Below are 10,853 nucleotides of genomic sequence, written 5' to 3' on the forward strand. Positions count from 1 at the left end.
GCGAAAAGACGTGATGAGAGATCGGGATCGCACGGAGCAAATCGACCATGAATTGATTGGTTTAAAGACTGAACATTTGAAGCCTGATTCGCGAGTGAGTAGACTTGAGTCGCAATTTGCTACTATCAAAATTACAGATTTAGGGAATGGAGCAGATGCAACAACCCCCCAATTTCTAATATATCTGATAGTATTCTGCCAGACAAATTGTATGATTATGTGAAAGCTGTATTGCTTTTGGTTCTACCAAACGCAAATTAATCAGAACTACTTACAGACAATGTCATGGGATTCCAAAACCGAATTTGGCTCCACCGAATTCCTCAAGAGACCTTCTTGCAAGGATTCACTTTTTCCATATTAAGAAGAATTTTCTAACTGCAATTAGAAAGGAAAGGAGCTGCCTGGAGAATTTGGAGGCCTGACATTCTTCAAGACTTGTCTGCTTCCACACTGAAGCGTAGAAAATAATTTCAAGTCTTGACAAGGGAATTCAAACATAAACCAATTCAATATAGGTGGGCCTATCCAGGGCCGGTGCTTGGATTTTTAGGTACATAGGCAAAGATGCATTTTTCCGCCCCCCCCCCCCCCCCCAAAAAAAAAACACCTTCACCTATGTGCCTCTTAACCAGCCCCTCTCCCCGACCCGACCATTAGTTGTCCCTTCCCTGTCCCTTAGTGTTCTTCTCCCCTCTCCCCTCTTTTCCCTGTCTCTTGGTGTTTCTCTCCCATTCCCTCCCTGTCCCTTGGTGCACCCCACACCCCCTTTAGTGGTCACACTCCCCTTCCTGGTGTACCTCCTACCTCTATTGTTGCATTGCCGAGCGGAGCAGATCCCCTAAAGGAGCTTCAGTTTTCTGTACCCGGCCGGACTGACAGAGAGTGCTCTCTCTGTGAGCACCTCCTGTCAGTCTGGCCAGGTACAGGAAACAGAAGCTCCTGTACCGCATTCCGCTACACTCTGTACACACTGACAGTCACACACAGACGTCACTGACAGACACAGACTCATTGATCTGACACACACTCATTCATTGACACTGACAGACCCACACTGATTGACACTCATTGACAGACACGCTGATAGTCACACACAGACTCAATGACAAACATACTCTCACTGATTTGACAGACACACACTCATCATACACTGACAGACACACTCATACACTCACATGCACACACACTCATACAATCACTCACAGACACACACGCTGTCACTCACAGACACACACGCTGTCACTCACAGACACACACGCTTTCACTCACAGACACACGCTTTCACTCACAGACACACACACTGTCACTCACAGACACACACACTGTCACTCACAGACACACACGCTGTCACTCACAGACACACACGCTGTCACTCACAGACACACACTCTGTCACTCACAGACACACACACTCTGTCACTCACAGACACACACACGCTGTCACTCACAGACACACACGCTGTCACTCACAGACACACACGCTGTCACTCACAGACACACACACACACTCTGTCACTCACACACAGACACATCACATACACTCACTAATTATTTAAATAAATCAATATTTTCCACCCAGCCTCCCTACCTGGAGAGCTGGTGTGGATGATAAGCTCAGGGGTAGGATACCATTATAGTCTGCTGCATTAACATCGACATTAGTGGCAAGAAGCAGATCTACCAGCTGGTGCTCAGCCCCTCGACAAGCATGGTGTAGAGGTCTCCTCTCTTGCTGGTCTTGTGTCTCCATAATCATTCCCTGGGGTCTAGTGGGGCTGCTGGGCGGCTGTGCTGTGCTGGGCTGAGATCAGGCGCGGCGAGGGAGCTATAACCTCTCTGCTCTGCTCCCTCGCGCGCTGCCTGTCTGCTGATACCGCGGGAGCCGGAATATGACGTCATATTCCGGCTCCCGCGGCATCAGCAGACAGGCAGCGCGCGAGGGAGCAGAGCGGTGAGATTAGAGCTCCCTCGCCGCGCCTGATCTCAGCACAGCACAGCCGCGCCGGGGGTCGAGATGGTGGCCGGCAGGAGGGAGAGCATCCCTCCTGCCGGCCACTGAAATATTGCACCCCCAGAGCCCGTGCGCCCTAAGGCGGCCGCCTGTGCCGCCTTATGGACGCGCCGGCCCTGGGCCTATCCCGTGAACATTCTGTTAAGACATGATAATTAAAATGATAACAACTTGTAAAAAATTTTTTGTAAAAAGTAATACAATTTAAAATCTACACTCAAGCTAAACAGACGTAAAGTGCTAAGATTATAAATACATTATATTAGATATATATACAGTAAAGGGAAAAAGAGAGTACACCTCCTGTTCCTTAGCAGGTCTCAAAATTAGGTAAATACAACCTTAGATAAACAACGCATGACATATTACACAATGTCATGATTTAACAAAAATACAGCCAAAATGGAGAAGCCATGTATGAAAAACGAAGTACATGTTTACTGCTTCCATAGGACTTAAAATGCTAAGTAGCAGACATGTGCTGCTAATCATATGCCTTTGATTGGTTGATCATCAGCAAGTATAACTATCTCTATAAAAAGCTAAGTTTTAGCAGTCTGCTGGTCTGGAGCATTCAGGTATTTAACATGTTGCTAAGGATGAAAGACATCAGCAATGATTTTAGAAAAGCAATTGTTGCTGCCTTTCAAACTGGGAAGGGTTACAAGGCCATTTCCAAACGGTTTAAAGTCCATCATCCTACAGTGAGAAAGATTATTCAAAAGTGGAAAACATTGAAGACAGTTTCTTCCCAGAAGTGGACATCCCAGCAAATTCACTCCAAAGTCAGGCCGAGCTAAATCTCAGCCTCTACATGTCTCAGCATTTTAAATGTTAAAGTATTAAGTACAATTAGAAACAAAATGAACAATTATGGTCTCTTTGCAAGGGTTGCCAGATGACCTTCTCTACTCTTTAAAAAGAACATGGCAGCACGGCTTAGGTTTGCAAAGCTACATCTGAACAAACCACAGGACTTCTGGAACAATGTAATTTGGACAGATGAGGCCAAAGTGAAGATGTTTAGACATAATGCACAGCGCCACATTAGTCGAAAGCCAAACATAGCATATCAGCACAAACACCTCATACTAACTGTTAAGCATGGCAGTGGAGTGGTGATGATTTTGGCTTGTTTAGAAGTCAAAGGACCTGGGAAGATTGTAGTCTTTGAGTTGACTATGAACTCCTCTGTATACCAAAGTATTCTAGAGTCAAATGTAAGGCCTCTGACCGACAGCTAAAGCTTGGCCAAAATTGGGTCATGCACAGGACAGTGATCCCAAGCACACCAGCAAATCTACAACAGAATGGCTGAAAAAGAAGAGAATCAAGGTATTGTAATGAGGCAGCCAAAGTCCAGTTTACCACTTATAGATGACAACTCCAAGCTTCAACGAGGTTTTCCAGTGGCTCACAGTATATATGAGATTCCTTCAGTAATAAATTCAGCTAATTATGTATATTTTCTTGGTTTGGAGAAAGTTCTAACTCTTAATCATCCAGATGCTGTTTGTGTTTTTACCCAGCAATTGCTTGAACTCCACCGTGGTCAGGGACTGGATATTTACTGGAGGGATACTTATACTTTTCCTACAGAAGAACAGTATAAATCTATGGTGCTACAAAAACAGGGGGATTGTTTGGGTTTGCAGTGAGCCTTATGCAGTTGTTCTCCTCATATAAAAAAGACTTAAAACCAATGCTTAATACACTTGGGTTGTTTTTTTCAAATCAGGGATGATTATGCCAATCTAAACTCCAAAGAGTTTTGTGAGAATAAAAGGTTTTGTGACGACCTTGCAGAAGGACAATTTTCATTCCCTACCAAACATGCAATTTGGCCAAGACCTGAATGTTTTTGAGGCAGAGAACAAAGAATGTAGATGTTAAGAAATATTCTGTTCATTATCTAGAAAAGGTGGATTTATTTGAGTACACAAAGAAAACATTAAAAGAACTGGAAAAGGGGTCATAAGAACACATTGAATCTCTTGGTGGAAATCCTGAATTAGCTTCACTAATCAAACACTTGAGCGCAATGTATAAAGACTAATCACACACAAGTATATTATGTGTTTTCTAGTTTCTTATGCTAAGTTCACAGCGTTTTCCGTACCAGAACGGTTTAATTTGTTAGTAAAGAACAAGTTAAATTATTTAGTAATTTGTTTCTAATATTCAGATACTATGTGTAAACCAGCAGGATTCTAAATTTGAATATGAATTTACCTTTGTCATTATTCACTATTTATCACTGAATTTTTTTTTTCTTAAATTAATTCTTCCTAAAGTAAAACTTTTCCTAAAAGTAGGGGGGTGGGGCCTGATCGCAGAACCGAGCGGATATGTTGCTCTGCAGCTCTGAAACCACACAACACATTAAACCGTCTAACAGTGAGTGGAAGCTGAGAATCGACAAATCTTGTCACCAACATGACAGACGAACCTGAGATCTAACCGGAGATACCACATAAGTGGACCAACTGGGCAGCTATGCCAAATTGGATCGTGTGGCCTACACGCATGGATGATGCGGGAGAGACGGCCGCTCTCCTACGACCACAATACGCAGCACACAGCATGAGTCATCGTCCCCCAGGGACTGGTGGAGGTTATACCGGCCCCCACCAACTTGAAGCTTACAGCAACACCTGCCCCGGCTGTACTCTCTAGCCTGAGCGACAAAGACAGTGGGCTTCGCAAGATGGGGGACAAGCCCATGCGACATGAGTCTGCACTAATGCAGTATGCTAGTAAGGGCCACAAACTGGTGGAGCACTTATTAACAAAGTACTCACCTGTACCTGCCCCCTGGCCGCCACACCCCCAGCAGCGATGTCACCATTGGGGAGGAGGGGTCTTTGTGAATTTTCCAAAGTACCTAGACGGTGACAGTGGCATTTTAAAAGTGAGCATATTTATGGTTTTTGGCAAGTCCCTGGCATTCTGTTAGCTACCCACATAAGTAGCTAGAGTAAATTCCCCCATCTTCTTGTAGTACACTTGCCCTTAATGATCCACCTAAGGTCACTCCTCCGACATCTATGCATTTTGTTGGTAACCATCCCACTTCATCAGGATGAAGTACGACAACTATCAGGATGCCAGGAAACCTGAAAAATTGGATGACAATATAGATTTAAACTAAGAACAAGAAGTATCAAAAAGATAGAAAGGATCAAAATGCTGACTTTTTTTTGTATATAAAAAAAACCCAGCATGACAGGAAATAGAGTTAAATATAGATATAATAGATACCTCCCAGCTTGTGTAACTGTCAGGATCGGGACAGGGATCCAACACGCAGAGTACAAACAGGTACAGGGTACGTATACCGGACCTTAGAATGGCCGGACTAACGTACGGAGAATATAGAGAATGGTCAGAGACAAGCCGAGGTCGAGGGAACGAGAGGACAGGTAAGCGAGGAACAAGCCGGGTTAAGGATAACAGAGGTAAACAGAGTAAGACAAACAAGCCGGGTCGGAACCAAAGGGATAACTGAAAATACCAGAGCACTGTGTGACTAGGCAGACTAGAACCACGACAGGGCAATGAGCAAATGAGAGAAGCACTGTTAAATACCCTGGCTTAGAAGGGTAGACACGCCTCCGACGAGTCCTGATTGGTCTCCAAACAATTGAGTGACAGGTCGTTCCGGGTTGGCGTCATGACGTCGACTTCCGGACGTCATGCTACAAAAGGAAGTGACTCCCTCGCGGCCGGCGTTTATGTGACCGGTTGGACCGTGTGATAGAATTTATCTCGATTCCAAGGCTCAAGCTTATAGGTGTCATATAATGATATCCTGTATTAAAATTGGCTAACTTGGAATCAGGATTGATTGCTTGATGCTTGAACAACACTTAAGACCATATATGTCTAAGTCCCGGGAGCAGAGAGCCCCCACCCAAGATGTCTCTACTCTAATCTTGTTGTTCTCTCTTACCCAGAAACTTATTTGTTATGTATACATGGCGCTCATTCCTATGTCTTATCCTATGTCCTATTCCTATGTCTTATCTGTATTCCCTTGCTATTTTTGTTCTAAGAGTATTTGCACGTAAGCACTTACTTTTTAAATGTATAAAACCCAGCTGATGAATAAAAAACGTCAGAGGCTTATTTTGAATACCAACAGGTGTCTGGTGTCTAATTCTTGCTTCTCCGAGTGCACTTGTAACAACAATTTGGGTTTCCTCTGAATATAACAAAGATCAACATTCTGATCCACAACAATTTGGTGCCGTGACCCCGGGATCAGACAAATCCAGTTCATCCGGACCCAGAAGGGTTGGCTCGGAGCCCAGACGGTTAATCAGCTGCAGCGGGTAAGAAAAAGCTTTTATTTTTCTACCTATAAATGATTTAGACTCTCTGGTGCTCTTTGAGACCCCGGTCCGGGTGGGTAAGGATTTTAAAAACGTCTGATCTAAAGAACTTGTTTTCTGTGGTATTATGGTTATATTCAGGTGGAGGTTGTGTTATGTCTTGTGAAAGGAATCTTGAGATAGTGGAATAGAACTGTGGGTTGTAAGTTATTTTTATTGTTTGCCTTGTCATTTGTTTTATAATTTGAGTTAGAATCCTCCAAGGGCAGATCTCCTGATCTGTGTTTAGAAGACAGAACTGTGAAAATTCCACTGCAGCGGTCATAAGTGTTTAAATACACTGTTTTTGTACAGTTTGTCTTGTGTAAGGAAGTAATTAACCCTTACAAGTTTTAAGATGGGTAGCTCTGAAAGTACCCAAGGGGGATTTACGGCTTTGACTATTGTCAAGCATCACAAAGGACAAGGAGCAATTAAGAATGTTAAGAGGTTACTTAAGAAAGCTGGCATGCCCTCAGAGGGCACTCTAGACCCACATATATGGAGTGAATTTATGGCAAATTACAGAGGTTGGTTAGAAGATAATAACTTAGTAGAAGTTGCACAAAAATGGCATGATACTGCTGTTGAATTAACTAAATGTGGTTGTAGAGAAACCACCAGGAAAGGTGTACCATATTATCAATGTTTTGGACCTCTAGGGTCCCAGAGTAGGCAGGATCCTGGGAAAAAATCTTGTAAACCCACCCCTTTACCAGGATAATGCAGGGACTCCTTTGGTCCCTAAAGGACAGGCGCTTTCCCTTTTACAGAGATCAAAACCTCTCTTTCCAGTAATATTACGCAGTGGGACTTCATATGGTCCCCTAGCAGCCCCTGTAAGACCTATGGGTTCATTAGAGCAGGCAGATAGCCCAGACTTAAAGGAACCCCTAGTTGCCCCCATAGATACCCCAGTGGGGCCATTAGCTCCACAATTTTCTACTCCAATGATACCCAAAAGTTGAGAGCATGTACCATGAGAACAGACAGCCGAGCTCAAGTATCAAATACTGGGAAGAATATAAGCCCTGGACACCCAGTGAACAACTGGCAATAATACAGCAGCTGGCAGATGTTGAAAAGGCCCCCTTAGCTCTAGTCCAGTCTCTATCCACAATTCAAGCTACTTACCAGTGTACTTGGATGGATTTAAAACAGATTGTGGCACTAAAAGCTGGCCCCATTTTGGCTAGAATAATTGCTAAATATACTGATGCCCATGAAGATAACCTCAGAAAAAGCAACATGCAAACAGATAAATGGTTTAGAACCAAGTCTGCATCTGGAGCATGCTATGTCACTGCAATAAGAGAATGGGCTAAGGTAAAGACAGAGGAACTAGCCCATAAATTAGGAGATATATTACAAGGGAAAGATGAACCTGTAGAAACATTTTTCACCAGACTACAGATGGCTTGGGAGGCATTGGGTTACACAGATATTGAAACCACTTCGACCAGACTGCTTATTAACTGCTTCATGGATGGTATCCACATACCCATAAGGACTGGTCTCCAAAATGCTAGACCTGAGTGGAGAAGTTTAACCTATGGTGATCTGGTGAAGGTGGCTAGGGGAGTGGAAGCTAATCTAAATACTAGAAAGAGGAGCACACCTCTAATGGCTGTAACTGTCCCTAGAGCTGACGGAGACAGAAGGCAGGTAGAATGCTGGAATTGTGGCAGGAAAGGACACATTAAACGTAACTGCAAGTGTCCTCCTAAAAATAGAAAACCCCAGGATTCTAATGATAACTCCCAAGACAGCCAACCACCTCCACCACCTCCCCCTCCCCAATAGGAAATTGGCAAACCAGTGTCCCTACATATTATAAATATCCCTGACTCTGCAGGACCCTCACCCATTTTCGATGTTACACTACCTGGGGGCCGAATAGTCCCTTTCCTGTTGGACACTGGCGCTGCTAAATCGATGTTACAGGAAAAATATGTGTTCCCGTATGAGAAATCTAATGATGTATTATCATGTGTAGGGGTGGATGGTATCGAAAATGACATTCCCCTTACCCACAAGCTGAAATTGAAGCTACACGACTCTACTGCCCTTGTGACAAGGCTACTTGTCAGCCCTAATGCCCCTGTTAATCTACTAGGCAGTGATATACTGTCTGCTCTTAGTGCAAATATCCAGTATAGCCCCACTGGAAAAGTAACATTGTCTGTGCCTTTAGAGGACAAACAAATGATATCTCTTTCAAATGTTCTGGCAACTCTCACTATGCCCAGCCATGTGCCAGAACCTACCATTGACTTGTCCTCAGTCCCTGATTCCTTATGGGCTACAGGGAAGACAGATACAGGCAGACTCTCTGTGCCCCCAGTCAAAGTGAATCTCCTGCCCGGAGCCAAACCTCCATACCAAAAACAATACCCCCTAAGCCCAGCACAGGAAGATGCTATTTCGCAATCTGTGCAAGAGTTTCTGCAGGCAGGGGTAGTTGTCCAGACCACCTCCCCTTGTAACACACCATTGTACCCAATTAAGAAAAAGCAAGAGAAAGGTAAACCTGTGGTTTACCGTATGGTACATGATTTGAGGGCAATTAATGCTGTAACTGAACTGATTGCCCCTAATGTTCCCAACCCACACTCCTTGTTGGCACAAATACCACCTTCCTCTAAGGTATTTACTGTTATTGACTTGGCAAATGCATTTTTCAGTGTCCCCCTGGATCCCGACAGTCAGTTTTTATTTGCATTTACACATAAACACAAACAGTACACTTGGACAGTATTGCCACAGGGCGCACAAAACTCACCCACTATGTACAGCATGGCAATGGCCCAGATTCTTGAAGAATGGGAGAGGCCAAATAATGTAATTTTATTGCAGTATATCGATGACCTACTCCTGTGTTGCGATAATATGGAATCTTGTATTGTAAACACCCTCTCCTTGCTGAAATTCCTGGCAAAAGCAGGCTGTAAAGCGTCAAAAACGAAACTGCAAGCTTGTGTAGAGAAAGTTATTTTCCTAGGACATTGCATTTCCCAGGGCATAAAACATCTCACAGAGAGTAGAAAGACTGCAGTTCAAAATATTAAACCCCCCCGCAGCTTAGCCCAGCTTCGCACGTATCTCGGTTTGATATCTTACTGTCGTCCTTGGCTGCGTTCAGTAGCTATCTACATGCAACCACTGTATGATTGTCTTGCCAACGAAAACAAACCATTTAAATTAAACCATGCGGCAGAAAATGCCTTCTATACACTTAAGATACTGGTAACGTCAGCTCCAGCACTGGGTCTCCCAGATTACAGAAATAATTTTAACCTGTTCTGTACTGAGCAATCAGGTTATGCTACATCTGTCCTTACACAGGACCATGGTGGTAAACAAAGACCAATAGCTTACTACTCCACCAGATTGGACCCTGTTGCCAGGGGTGCCCCCTCATGTGTTAGGGCAGTGGCGGCTGTTACTGCCCTCCTGGACAAAGCCACTGATATTGTTTTAGATAATCCGGTGACCATATACACACCACATGATATCAACAGCATACTGTCACAAGTTCAACCAAAACACATACATACTGCAAGGCATCTCAGAATGCAATGTGCCTTGCTTATGCCACCTAATGTTACTCTTAAAAGGTGTATGGTAATAAATCCATCTACATTACTTCCCCTGGATTTAAAAGAGGGGAGTGGGAATGGTACTTGTACTTCTGATCTTTTTGTAAATTCACTTTCACCAGATGAGTTAGCTGATGCCCAGGTACCCCATGATTGTGCAGCACTAATGGCACAAGAAACAGCAGGTTTTTTGCATGTAACTGATTCTCCATTATCTAATGCAGATTTTGAGTTTTTTGTAGATGGTTCCAGATATGCTGATGAGAAGGGTAATTTCCACACTGGATATGCTGTAGTCTCTGCACATGAGATAATAAAAGCTGAACCACTCGCTCCTCACTGCTCTGCACAGGAGGCAGAGCTGAAGGCACTCGCTGAAGCGTGTAAAATGGCTTCTGGTAAGACTGCTAATATTTTTACAGACTCTCGCTATGCTTTTGGTATAGCCCATGATTTTGGCCCTATTTGGCGGGCTCGTGATTTTCTCACCTCAGCAGGAACTCCAATCAAGAATTCTGAAGCCGTGAGTGCACTTATGGACGCTATCCTGTTACCCACTCAAGTAGGCATCATCAAGGTGGCAGCTCACGTGAAGATCACAGATGAAATTTCAAGAGGAAACCACAGAGCAGACGAAGCTGCCAAGCAAGCAGCAATTCAAGTTCATCCCTCTAAAGGTAAAACCTTCCTACAAGTTGTTCTTACAGATGACGCCGTTGACTACAATATCCTGTTGAGCTTACAAAGACAGGCAAGCAAGGAAGAACATGACCTCTGGAGGAAACAAGATGCAGAACCTGATGATGACAAAATGTGGAGGAAAGGTAAAAGACTGTGTTTGCCACGAGTATTGTACCCCATGATGGCC

At 43.9% G+C, this 10,853-nt stretch overlaps 1 pseudogene; it reads left to right on the top strand.

The window, feature by feature from the left end:
• Positions 1-3,323: 3,323 nt before the first annotated feature.
• LOC134586287 (geranylgeranyl pyrophosphate synthase-like) lies at positions 3,324-4,069 on the top strand (annotated as a pseudogene).
• The last annotated feature ends 6,784 nt before the right edge of the window (positions 4,070-10,853 follow it).

The sequence above is a fragment of the Pelobates fuscus genome, chromosome 2 (genome assembly GCF_036172605.1).
Source record: "Pelobates fuscus isolate aPelFus1 chromosome 2, aPelFus1.pri, whole genome shotgun sequence".
NCBI lineage: Eukaryota > Metazoa > Chordata > Amphibia > Anura > Pelobatidae > Pelobates > Pelobates fuscus.